This window comes from Schistocerca piceifrons, chromosome 10, assembly GCF_021461385.2.
Source record: "Schistocerca piceifrons isolate TAMUIC-IGC-003096 chromosome 10, iqSchPice1.1, whole genome shotgun sequence".
In the NCBI taxonomy this organism is placed as follows: domain Eukaryota; kingdom Metazoa; phylum Arthropoda; class Insecta; order Orthoptera; family Acrididae; genus Schistocerca; species Schistocerca piceifrons.
Window position 1 is genome coordinate 88041598 of NC_060147.1, and position 12946 is coordinate 88054543.

The following is a 12946-nucleotide window of genomic DNA, read 5'->3' on the forward strand; positions in this document are numbered from 1 at the left end:
CAAGTAAAAGATAAGATGAATAGAATAGTGTGAAAGAAGTGCCAGGAGAATTACTTGCAAATTTCAAAACTCATCAAAGGTCTGAAGCTTTGGAACGGGTGAAGATGGCAGTCACATTCTGTGAAACCTGGAACAAATGGCTCCACAGAACTTTTTATTCCAAGATGCACTGATTGCCATGTGCCTGCATCCTCTATTCTAATCACTTATTCAATAAATTGTATACTGTATGCCTGATCATTTCCTTTCTTTTTGTCTGTTGTTTACAAATTGTTTTTTATTTCTGATTCTTGCTGTGAGGTAACTGACCTACAGCATTTGGTATCATCATGACTCACTGAGATGTGATGTACCTGCAGGCATCCTAGAGAGGCATCTTTTTTTTATTTTTTATTTCAAACTTTTGACCTGTAACAGGCACAAACAAGGATTGAGGAAAAAACTTTATTTTATTTATGCGATTTCTAAATTTTTGTATATTTCCGTGAGCTGCCCTGGCATTGTGGCCACATGCAGGTGCATGGCACCATGTGTGAGGATCTGCTGTATCTGCCAGTGACCGTGTAGCAGTCAAAATGTTAACAGTTACAGTGCTTATTTTGGAGGTAACTGAATAACCGTCAGTACCTGCTGCTGGCTAGCTACCTTTTTTGAACTTGGCTAGGGGGTGTTCTGGCCAATAGAAACCTACTATAGTGCGCGTCATTTATGACGGCGGCCGAGTTTAGGTTCGTTCTGCACATCTGATGTCACAAAACACAGTCAGCCAATGAACAGAGAACAACGTTGCCAGATCTCGACTGCAGTGCAGAGCACGGACAAGTGTCTTCAGTTTTAGAAATGTTCAGTCATAAATAAAGTAATAGAACAAAAGCAATATCTTGATAGCTGACTTTCTTTTATAGAAAGTTTGGAAAAACCATTCTTTATACCAACTGCTTCATATTCTATTAATTAATTAAACCAAACAAGCAATAAGCCTCCTAATTCAGGCGATAGCAAGGAAAGGTGTTTGTATCAATCTCACGAACTGCTTTTTCGCAATAAAGAACTGCGGTAATTGTTTATTTCCTATTGTACTTCGATGAAGTGTGAGTAATTCATAGTCATACCAACAGTGTTTGTCAGTATTTTGCGTGACGGTTTTAGAGTCCTCAAGGAGTTTTATTGCCGGACGACCTGCGTTACCGTAATGGTTAAGGTGTTGGGCTACTAAGCGAAAGGTTATGAGTTCAAACATTGTGCGAAGTTTAATATTTTCTTTATTTAAAAACAATACAGAAGTGTCTTACTTCATGACTTTTATTTGTTTGAATGTAATTTTTTGAAATTTCTAGTGCTTTGTCTCTTCATTAAAATAAAGCCAAATGCTCCCGGTGTAAATAAAACTTTTATTACAGGCGCGAAAGACGGAATATTTCTCAATATTACATATGACACGTATGTGGTACTTAAATTAAATGAGATATTGTTATACAGTAAATTTTATATGAAATTTAGGTATCTTGTCCACATTTCATTCTCAACATTGTGGCAACTAAAATCGACCATATGGAAAGTATACGCTATGGACTTTTACCTCTGCAAACTCTTCAAAATTTCGTGCAGTGGTTTACTACATTTAATGCTGCACAATAACTGCATTGAACATCGAAACAAAATTAAGTCATTTATGGGGGGAAGGTATCAGTCAATAAGATGTGTAAAAATCAAATTTTTGGGCCAAATAGTTTTTGTTAAATCAAATAATAAGTGTGTCAAAGCAGTCGGAACACCATGTGTCTGTACAGGTGAGCAGTGCAGTGATGACAAAATCGCGCACAGCGCGGAATGCGGAGAGCACGTCTCTGTAGCAGCGAAAGGGTTAATGCGGCCGTGGTGGCTTTACTTCATGAACTGCGCGCTCCCCCCTAAACGTAAGTTTGTGAACTATACTATACTATGGCGCTGCTTCTCTTGGTGCGTGCGTCGTGTGCAACTGGCAACGCAGCAATCTCCCGCGTCTGGGCGAGCATGTGCCAGCTGCCAAGATAAAAGAATTGAACTATAGTACCAAACAGATGCCTTAATATAAGGATGAAATGTCTGAGAATGCGCAGGGTGGAGCAGAGGAAATACACGTTTTCAAACCAATAGTACCCGACAACGAGTGGGAGTATTGAGCTTGAGCAACCATGGCAGACAGCTCAGACAATACAGTTTCAGTCGCTATGGAGCATCAGAGCATAGAGCATCTTGTGTTCACGTTTGAGCAGTTCTTTAGAAACAGTGACTCTGTGATCACTGTTCAATGCCTTTTCCATCGAAAGCTCAATGTCGGACGTCAAGATGCATTCCAAGAGCCAAACACTATACTCCACTGGGTTGCAGCATTTAGAAATACTGGATCTGTGCTGAAAAGGAAACCACCTTCTGGATGAACCATTCAGATTTAACTCCAGAAAGTGTAGACAGAGTGAGAACGGCAGGTCTTGCTACTCCAAAACGATCCACTAGGCAACAGGCTGTATCGCTGGGTGTGTCGTATCATTTGCTTCATCGCATCTTATGTGCTGCTCTCAAATTTCACTCGTAAAAAATAATGATTCGCCAGTGAAATAGATTTTGTGCTGCACAGAGAATTTTGTGGCATGATGGACGCTATTCTTAGGGAAGGTGCAGATGTCCCTATTGAATTCCCATATGTCTAGCTCCAACTGCCACTCTGTATTCAAAGTCTGTTGATTCCCATCGTGCAGCTAAAATCACATTAGAAACCTTTTCACATGAATTACCTGAGTACAAATGACAGCTCCACCAGTGCACCGTCCTTTTATACGAGGGTTATCCAGACAGTAATGCACCACATTTTTTTCTTCAGCAATTCTTCATTGAACATAACAAGAATTGTGCACATGAAAGAATGGTGTTTTATCTACTCATCCTATTTTTCCACATAATCTCCATCCATTTCTTTGATCTTCCTACCGCATGAAACAAGGGCATGTATGCCCTCTCAATACCAATTCCTGTCCTGATGACGGAGCCAGTGTTTCACTGTGTGAATCACCTCCACATGCAGCACCAACTTCCGAGTTGTAATGTGTCTGTCCTCGCAAATGACAACACCAGCTCGCTGCAACATGTCACATGTGACAGCCGTGGATGGTCTCCCCGACTGCTGCAAATTGTGGAGCTCCGCCAAACCGCCTTCTGATGACCTCACCCTCTGTGCCCAGTGACTAACTGTACTTTTGTCGACAACAGATGCTCCCAAAACTTTGCAGAAGAGTTTTGTGACTATTCGCCACAGTTTCTTTCTCTGCACTGAGAAATTCAATGATGGCACATTGCTTGTAATTTACATCACTTACAGACACCATTTTGAAACTATCCTGCAGCAACGTTATCTGTCGGAAGTGACGGAAACTTGGCGCACTCACTCAAGAGAATTCAAATAATACATATGTAACATTTTGCATTCACAGCATTGTTTCCGGCTGAGAAAGAAAATGCAATGCATTACTTTCTGGGCAACCCTTGTATCTTGTGTACGTGATGCTACAACCAGCTGTATATTTGTATATTACTACCCCTTGACTTTTGTCACCTCACTGTAGGGTCCAGCCTAACGACCACCTCGAAATTTGTTACATATTCTGGAAAGAGCCGTATGCTATAGCCACTTGATGATGTCTCCATGCAGGTAAAAGTTATCTCAATTTTAATGAAATAATATGGCAAAAAGTTACATGCAGTTCACAAATTTTTCCCATTTTGGTGGCAGTTCCAAACTAGTTTGTGTATTATTGGCAGTACGTGCTTCTGTAGTTCTCTTTTATCATTGCCGCCCTTCCACCCATTTGGACTAATGCTGAAGTTAAGTCCACCCCATCACTTCATTCCATAATGTAACTATGAACAACATAACACACAGTATAATGGGTGGTTATAATGAAAGTGAAGCTATTCACAGTGGTCCAGTGGTGGCTGCAATTATCATATCACAGCAAAACTCAGTAGCTATGCTAATGCATTAGTGCAGAACTGATTACTGCTGGAAAATATTAGTTCCAATTTGGCCACCAGGTGCAGATCTGTCACTCTGGATACAAGAAAGGCTTATAGAAATGTTTCCACATGTAATGGATTAGGAATGGGATGTGGGCAGAAAAGGTCAAACAAATGGAAGAGATCTAATATTGATTTTATTATAAATCATCGTAAACACAGTGTGTTCAAAATGAGCATGGGAGATGTTGATGAGATGCTGCATCTGTAAAATCACATTATCAGTGGTTGCTCACAACAGTCACAATATGTTCCGATATACAAGATGTGATTAAGAAGTTTCAAGACTGATTCATTTCTACGTATGGGAGCATGCGCGGACCGTTCCGCTGGGTGGGGGAAATAGTGGGGGGGGTCTCAGGGAACGAACTGACTCCGTGGCAGTTGTCTCCGGAACCATGGAGAGTGCGCATTGCTTGCAGTGTGAGTGCGTGTCATTGACCTCAGTCAAAAACTGGTGCCAAAAGTTTTGTCGGTTGATCAGAAGAAATGGCGCATGGCTGTTTGCCAGGAAATGATCCAACGGTTGAATGTTGATCTGAACCTTCTGGAGAAAGTGGTTACTGGTAATGAGACCTGGGTCTACAAGTACGATCCTGAGTCAAAGCGTCAAAGCTCAGAATGGCACACTGCTTCCTCGCCGAAGCCCAAGAAAGCTCGCTTGAGCAAGTCGTGTGTGAAGTGAATGCTGATTTTTTGTGGTAAAGGAGTGATTCACAAGGAGTTGTTAACTTGCCATTGTAGCAACAGTAACTGATCTAACAATTGTGACAAACACTTATTGTCTTATATAGGTGTTGCCAACCGCAGTGCCATATTCTGCCTGTTTACATATCTCTGTATTTGAATACGCATGCCTATACCAGTTTCTTTGGTGCTTAAGTGCAATAAAAAAATTACACGACAGTCTGTACGTTGTCTTAAGCAGTGTGGGTATAGACTTAGTTCTTTTGTTTGGGATTGATTGCAACACAATTTTAATCTTTGTTTCTTAATTCATTTCCAGGAATTGTACCTTCATTTGGTGGGAACGTGACCAAACATACACCAATGCAGTAATCCAATCTCGAGACAGAATATCAGGCTTAAAATATATATTGAACTACATTAAAGTTTGTTATTTTCTGTCTTAAAGCCATCGATTTATGTTGTTACTTTTGTATTTCACTTTTTTAATTTTTTCAGTAATTTTAATATTATGGTGAAAATACAGTCATTTGTAAATTTGTCGTCATATGTTAGCACAAATTAATAATGTTGGAAACTGTTGGAGAAGAAACAATTAGTCTTCCAATTAAGGTGTTACAGTAGCAGTAACTTCTGCTAATGGAAGAGGAAGCGTGGGTCTCAGATGTGAATCCAGGAGATTGGCACTATTACAGATCATAAGTTTGTACTGTAAACATTTAGTGATAAATCACAAATTGTCGGTACCGGTGTGAGACATTTCATTGCAAGAATCTCGATTTAGGATCATGTTTAAATTAATATTAAGTATTTTGTGTTTTTGAGGTGGTTTACTCAAGAATTGGGCACCATTACATAAAATCCTTTGCAGTTATGAATGTAATTAATTCATGATTCTTTGGTTGGTTGTATTGCAATTTTTTTAGCTGTAGTTCACTGAATGTTTGTACTAGTGGTGGTTCTCTCCTGTGGCGCTAGAGCTGTCTCTCGAGCCTTCAGGCAGCTGATTCAGGGGGTTGTTGGAAGAAAGTGCCAATCACAAAAGTGTTTCATGCTACTGTTAAGTGTGTGCTTAAATTCAGAAGTGAAAACTGAAATACAATAAGGCAAAACTAATTGTGTAGTAGACAGCTTTTTCTAGCTGTACATATGGATAAGCTAATTACCGAAATGTGGTGCCTTTGTAACATGAGGAATAGTGCAATCAGATTAATCGTTACTAAGCTGAAGGTTAGCAAGGCTTAGCATTTTCTTCCATTGACCCCCTCAGTTGGTATCATCCTCTATAGATGATGGGCTATAAGGCTTTAATATTCTCAATCCAATGTTTGTCACATTGACCGACTGCTTCACATCTGCTATAAAAAAAAGACATCTGCAGTTTTTATTCATATTTTATAGAATGTGTTGTCACTTTTATTTTTTGAAAAACTTGTGTTGGCCTAATTGGGTAATATGTTAGCTTCCCAGATTCTTTCAAATACAGAAATATAGTTCTGCCGAGAGAAGTAAGCTGAAACATTAAACCATTTTGTGCTGTGCAGTGAGGCATTAATATTATGAATCTCCTAACTTGACTTTGGAACATTCATGAATTATCTTCTCAGGCTTGAAGACATAATATGAGTTAGCTACATTTTGAATAAATGATGTGCAGAGCAGAATAACTGTGTACATCATAAAAATACAAAACAGTTGTCAAAGTATTAATTACTCTTACAGTAGGCTTATAAAGTGATGACGGCACTAAATTGTAACCTTGGAGGGAGGGGGATGGCCCATAATTTTGCAAGCTTTGTGAAATATCTCTCTCTCTCTCTCTCTCTCTCTCTCTCTCTGGATATCACAAAGATGCAGTGATCAGTAGAAAAATCAATTACTTTTTTGTGATTTTATTAGTGACTCAAATTTCTTGTATTTTATAATATTGTATTTCTTTTTAGTTGACTATCTATCATTTGTAATAATCAGCGTAAATGTTTATTTGAAATCCTTAAATATGGCATTTGGACACACAATGAAATGTGTGTATGGAGGTCACAGCAATAAGTTGTAGTTCCAATTTGTGGGTGGTTTAACCGTTATCTTTAGGGAGGCAATTGATACATAAGCCTAGTTCTCATTTTGATCTTCTTAATTTCCCACAAAGTTAGTTAACTGGTTGCATCATTCTAACCAGTGAAAATATTTAAGAAAGAAATTTCATTATACCGCAGAATGCAACGTCAGGAGTGTTGCGCATCAGAGATGGATGTTCCTTCTCCTTTGTGCCTCACTGTGTCAGTGTATAGAGTGCTTTAGAAGTTATGTCTTTATAATAAATCACACGTCGATATTCCACTTATAATGTTATGTGGCCAACTGAGTCACTGTATATGCAGGACTTTGAAATTGCCTCCAAATTAAAACTCAATATACATTTAGCTGGTGCTCGCATATATGCATATGCAGTAACTAACTGTCATATAGTGTGTGTTCAAACTTGCTGTCTCAGTATTATGTATGTATTTGTGCAAGTATTGATGTGTATGGCCATGTCAAATCTAAATGCATTACAGTTGTTATATACTGAAATGCTTGTGTGTTTGTACTATGTGTCTTTGACAGAAATTGTTATGACTGGTTGTTACTTATAAACTGAGCTAGTATATTTTCATTCACATCATTACTATAAGTGAATTCCTCAAACAGTTATCAGTATTTTGTACCGATATGTACCTAAAAAGGGTGGAGATATAAATATTTAACGAATATGTATAATTTTGAAATCTTGTTGCCTAGATAAGTCAGATACAGTTGTTGAATGTTATGTAGAAATTGAGATAATTAAGTGTCTGCATATTAAAATGGGTTTGGCAGAAGTGGTGTCACAAAAGCCATCAAAAGCACACATTTTCTGTTTTAATACCTCGTGATGTTTGCCCCAACCACCACATGCAAGTAACAATGAATTCCAACTGGCACTATATTATGCGCATTCTGAAATGTCACCCTACGTTCAACCTTGTAGTCAATTGGAGAAAAAAAATCAGAGCCACTCCTTTCAACTGCTTCACAATCGATGTTGGCAGTTGCAGGGATTGTCATCTGTCTTGTACTATAGATTTACATTGGATTTCTCACTTTCTGCAGTAGACAGTCTGTTTTTGAGCTGTGGGAGGAAAAATTGTTTCTCAATGACCCACACTGAAAGATCAAGCTCCTTGTTCTTGTGGATATAGTGCCACAAAATGAATGTTGAGCACAGTGAATATAGTTATCAAGAGAGTGTGAAAAACTGTCAGTGGAGCAGGTCGGGTTGGCACCATACTAATGACTGTCAGGACTAAAGGGGCATATTGTCAGCAAGATGAGTGTTTTAGCAGAAAAGAGCTGAGGTATGAAGGAAGGTGGGGGTTCTTTGTTATCATGAGCAAGTCCCCTTTACATCATATTTGTTATAAAAATGTTTACTTATTCATTTATTTATTTTCCTGTCCCAGTGTAATACATGCTCAGTTTCGAATGAGTCCTCTCATTTTTTAACAGGTGTCTACACAAAAAATTACATCATTAGTGAAAAATATAAACACAAAATGTTAAAATATATAAAAGTTCTTGACATTCTATAGTATATCTAGAGGTCACAAAAGTCCATCGCAACGGCTGTGACATACCTGCATTTTTATTGTAATTTTAAAATAATTCCAGTGTAATATGTAAAAGTTTTGTTCTGTTCCTACAGTCGATATTCTTGGCACAAGTGACTTCCGTGCCACTTAGCAGATATGGTCAAATGTACTTGATAGGTGCCAATAAGTGTGTGTGTGCACTGTCATCTTGCCACAGCACTGGTGTGTGTCTGCCTATTCCAGTTAATAACTGACAGTGTGTGCCTCTCAATCTCTTCTGTTTTATAAAATACTTAAAATTTTCCCATTCTTCATAAAAAGTGGTTGTAACATTGCACATTTTGTTAAAATTTGAAACTGTATTCGTAACACTGTTACACTGACAGCATCCACAACTCCACTGCAGTTGCAAACTTTACAATTTTAATTAAAAAGCTCTTAAATCATTCAAAATCTCATAAAACATGTTGTAAATTGAGTTAGAATATTAAAATGGTTTGAAAATGAATGGACTCATTCAAAAACAGTCACCAATAAGGAATATGTATGCAACTGTAACAAGAAACTAAATAAATAATAAAATATAGTTGCTGATCCTTTACATCGATGTGGTGTTGGAGTTACACAGATGTATAAAATATTGCTCTGAAATATTTGAGAACAGTATGCAGTTACCTGCTTCTGCCACCCAATGCTTGTTGCCATATATATATATATATAATAATAAATGGAATTTCTTAAATTATATACTAAATTTACATAATTTATCCTGTGAGTTATGAAAAGCAGTGCTAGCATAAGCAGAAAATACTTTGTTCGCAGCTCATCTCACCTCACAAGTATGTGCTTCTGTATATGACCTCTTATGGTATTTATGCCCCACAGACTGTTTATGTATGTATAAAGTAACAAAATTGTTGTTAACCCCAGTGTTAAAAGTGTTTTGCTGAATATTCCTCTCTCATCCCCTCTGTCCACCTTCTTATCCCAACTTATATCAGACCTAGCTGAATGCCACAGTGGTGAAATACTGAACTAGCATTCGGGATTCTTCTTTGGTAGCACCTGGCTCTACCTCAGTTGAATGCTATCTTTGTCCATTTTTATCTGGCATTCTAAGACTTCTTCTGCCTGTCCCCCTGCAATCTTTCAGTCATTCACTCTTTGTTGCAAGCAGTTTCTTTCCAATACGTCTCAGCTGAGATGTTTTCCTCATTCTTACCATATCCTCTAGATTTTTTCCCCTCTACTATTCAAACAAGTAAGTCTTCATTCCTAATTCCGTCAGTCCATTTTACTTTTAGCAGTTTTCTTCACGTCATCATTTTAAAACTATGTATGAATTTTTCCTCTTTTTGTCTGTCCCTGATTTGCTGTCATATAATGCTGTTCCTCAGGTAGAATACTTAACATGTATCTTTTTTATTTATTGACTTTTTCCCCTCTTTCAAAAGCCCGTTTACCCTTAGATATTCTGCTTCTTATTTCCTTCACACATCTTCCATTTTCTTTCACCAAACAGCCAAAATTTGTGCAAGATTTTACTTGTTCCAAGGTCTGTCCTACATTTATCCTCATTCTCTGCTATTTTCCCACTTTTACTATCATCTCCATCATAAATCGTAGTTCTTCTCAGTTAGCCAACACTGCTTATCATCTGCACACTTATTTGCCTTTATCCTTTCACTCCCTACTGTTGTGTTTCTTGCTTTCTCCAATGCTTTATCTGTTAGTACAGCAACTGAAGTCCCCATATGGTCATCCAGAATTTTGTTGTTTGTGATTTCCTGAAACCACTCAATGAGACAAATGCTGATACAGTTCCCTCTGCAACCAGGTGACTGGCATCCTTCCCCAACCAAGGATGTACTCCGTCTCTTCTAACTCACTGTCAACAAGTATTAAACACCAGTCTTACTTTCTTTTTACATGACTTAAAATTACAGCGAGATAGCATGGCTAGCCAGTTATTAATCTCAGGAGACAAAATTCATATTATTGATGGTAGAAACATTCAAAATAGAAAATACTAATCCTAGCTTTGAAAAGGTCCATGTTTCTTCTTCAGGGAGAAAGACAGGTGATTTGGGAAGGTATGTTGCTCTCAGCCTAAGGTCTGAGAATTCCCACATCATATGTGCAATTAGTGATTTCTTTCTGAATCTGGCTTCTAAGTGACTTGCCCTTTCTTTCTCCCGTATCAGTATATTGTTGAATGAACCATCAAACGAGTATTTATTACCATAACTCTCATTTAGCATTATCATTGATTTCATCTCCTTTAATAATGTCATTCTTTCTGCTGATATTTATTTTAGTAATTAACAATAATGGCTTTTGCAGAACAAACAGAAAGTCTTTCCTATTTTCTGATCAAAATTATTGCTGACGAGATAATTCATTTGGTGAACATTCATATTTTTTTTCTGTCCCCCACCCTTTGTGTGAACATATGTCCTGTACAAGGAATTATTTAGGGAAACATTAAATTAGTAATCAGTAAATTAGTAACTAAAGAGACGTGTTCTATCATTATCCTGTTCATTGCGACCTACAAACTTCCTCTTCATGGATAAAGTTACATTCAAATTTTGTACCCATTGATAATTCTAAAAAGTGTGGTAATGCTCAATGTGTGTGGCAGCTGTCCTCTTTATATTGTAAGGACCAGAAGACATGCTTGTGAGATTTCTTTTGAAAGTAAGTCAAGGATGTCATTAATATAACTCTTTGATATTGCACTACTAACTTTCTCGCCAATGCAAGTTGGTGTGGTCACAAGTTATAAATTTTTTATTTGCATTGATGGGAAATCACGGATGGAATATAGTATGTGTAAGAGGATGGTTAATTACTAGCCAGTAGACTAGAATTATAGTCAGTTTTTTGTCAGAGCTCACACAAACACAGTGATGAAAGCAAAATAATATCCATTTTTTCTAAGTGTGGCTGACTGTCACTCAGTACCTCTTCTGTTTGGGGAGTAGTAATCAATCCTCATATACATATCAAATTTTTCATTTAGAATAAGTGATTGGAATACAAACTGAAATTGAACTGTTTGTTGCTGTAGAGGCATTTTTGTTAGAAAGTTTTTCATTCGTAAATATATGATGTCACTGAAGGCAATTTCTATGTAAGTACAGCACACAACCCATTTAATGTGATTATAAAATATGTTTTGTAGTGACATCAGAAGGAATATTGCTTCATGAAAGGATTAGTGTTAAGAGACTTTCATCCATGCTTGGCATAAACCTGAATGCTTCACTTTCATGAACCGGATAGGTGTCCCCCCCCCCCCCCCCCCCCCCCTGTCCCCACCCCCACCCCCACCCACCCAACAGATCTTTGAAAAGATTGCAATTCAGTTGCATGTTCTAGGGTTGTATCAAAATAAAGTTTAAATTGAAGTGCCTGTTAACACATTACACTTTCTGTTTCCAGTCAGCATAAATGAGTAGTAATCGTTATATTACATGCTTTGTGTGAGCATAATTCTGTTTATGGATCTCAACTTATGTTCATGTTCCCAAATTTGTATGACAGTTTTGAGATGCGCACACAGAACCAATAACTCTGTATATACAAATAAATGGCTCCTATGTATTTTATAAAGTAATTTTATATATATACATATATATATATATATAACCTGAAGTTTTGTATTGCAAACCATATTTGTAAGATACCTGCATTGGAGAATTGGTGCATTTACTGCAGCGATCATAAATGTACATTAATAAAAATATTGTTGGAAATTTTGGGTGCATTCCTTTCTTCTTCAGTTCCTAACATAACTGTCCTTTACAAATTCTTATTAATGATCTTTTTAGTTGGTCCCTACTGAAATGAAGGGGGAAAAAAAAACCAACAGAATGCATCAAACGTGCCTATCAACAGACTTTTCAATCCAATAAATTGAAGATAAAACTTTCTACCTAACAGAAATATAATTTTGTTCATACAAAATAAAAGTGAGGAATATGAGAGAAGTTCAATAATTAAGGTAACAAGAGCTCTCAGGACTGTATGATTATGGTGTGCAAATTAAATTCCACAGCTAGACAGAATAGGTAAAGCTTTCAAATGCTGCCGGCATATGGAAGTAACTGTGCCATTGTGCTTTGAAATAACGTTTTGAGGTTGCAACCTTCCCCTTACCTACTTTTATTTTATTTTGTGGTGATCAGATGTGGGTGGAAGATGATTAACAGAGAGAACATGCTTTGTTGCAAAATAAATTTGACTGTGCAGCTTAACATGAAAACGTGTCTTTTTGCTTTATGAAAATTAAAGTTCTCAGAATTCTAGATGGGAAAATGTTTCTTTGAAAGGATAATAGCTCAGATTATTTTACTTGGTTTATTGATTTTATGAAAAAAAATGACTATACCCAACCATGTTCATATTAACAGTTACATGTATTCCACTTTCATAATGAAGATTGCCATTGCACTGTTGGTTTTCCAAATTAATCTTTCACATTATAGCTTTTCATAGGTGTTCAAATAATAATAATAATATGTTTCACCAATGGAAGCTACTGATTGAGAATACTGATACTGTTTTTTCTAATGATTTATTATGTGATTACG

At 37.1% G+C, this 12946-nt stretch overlaps 1 protein-coding gene across 1 annotated transcript in view; it reads left to right on the top strand.

Annotated features, from left to right (window-relative positions):
• The window catches only part of LOC124718798 (ras-related protein Rab-27A), a 72903-nt gene extending 63839 nt beyond the window's left edge, over positions 1-9064 (top strand). Inside the window, exon 7 of the mRNA XM_047244411.1 lies at positions 5057-9064. The gene's annotated coding sequence lies outside the window, so the exon portion shown is untranslated. The remainder of the gene's footprint in view (positions 1-5056) is intronic.
• The last annotated feature ends 3882 nt before the right edge of the window (positions 9065-12946 follow it).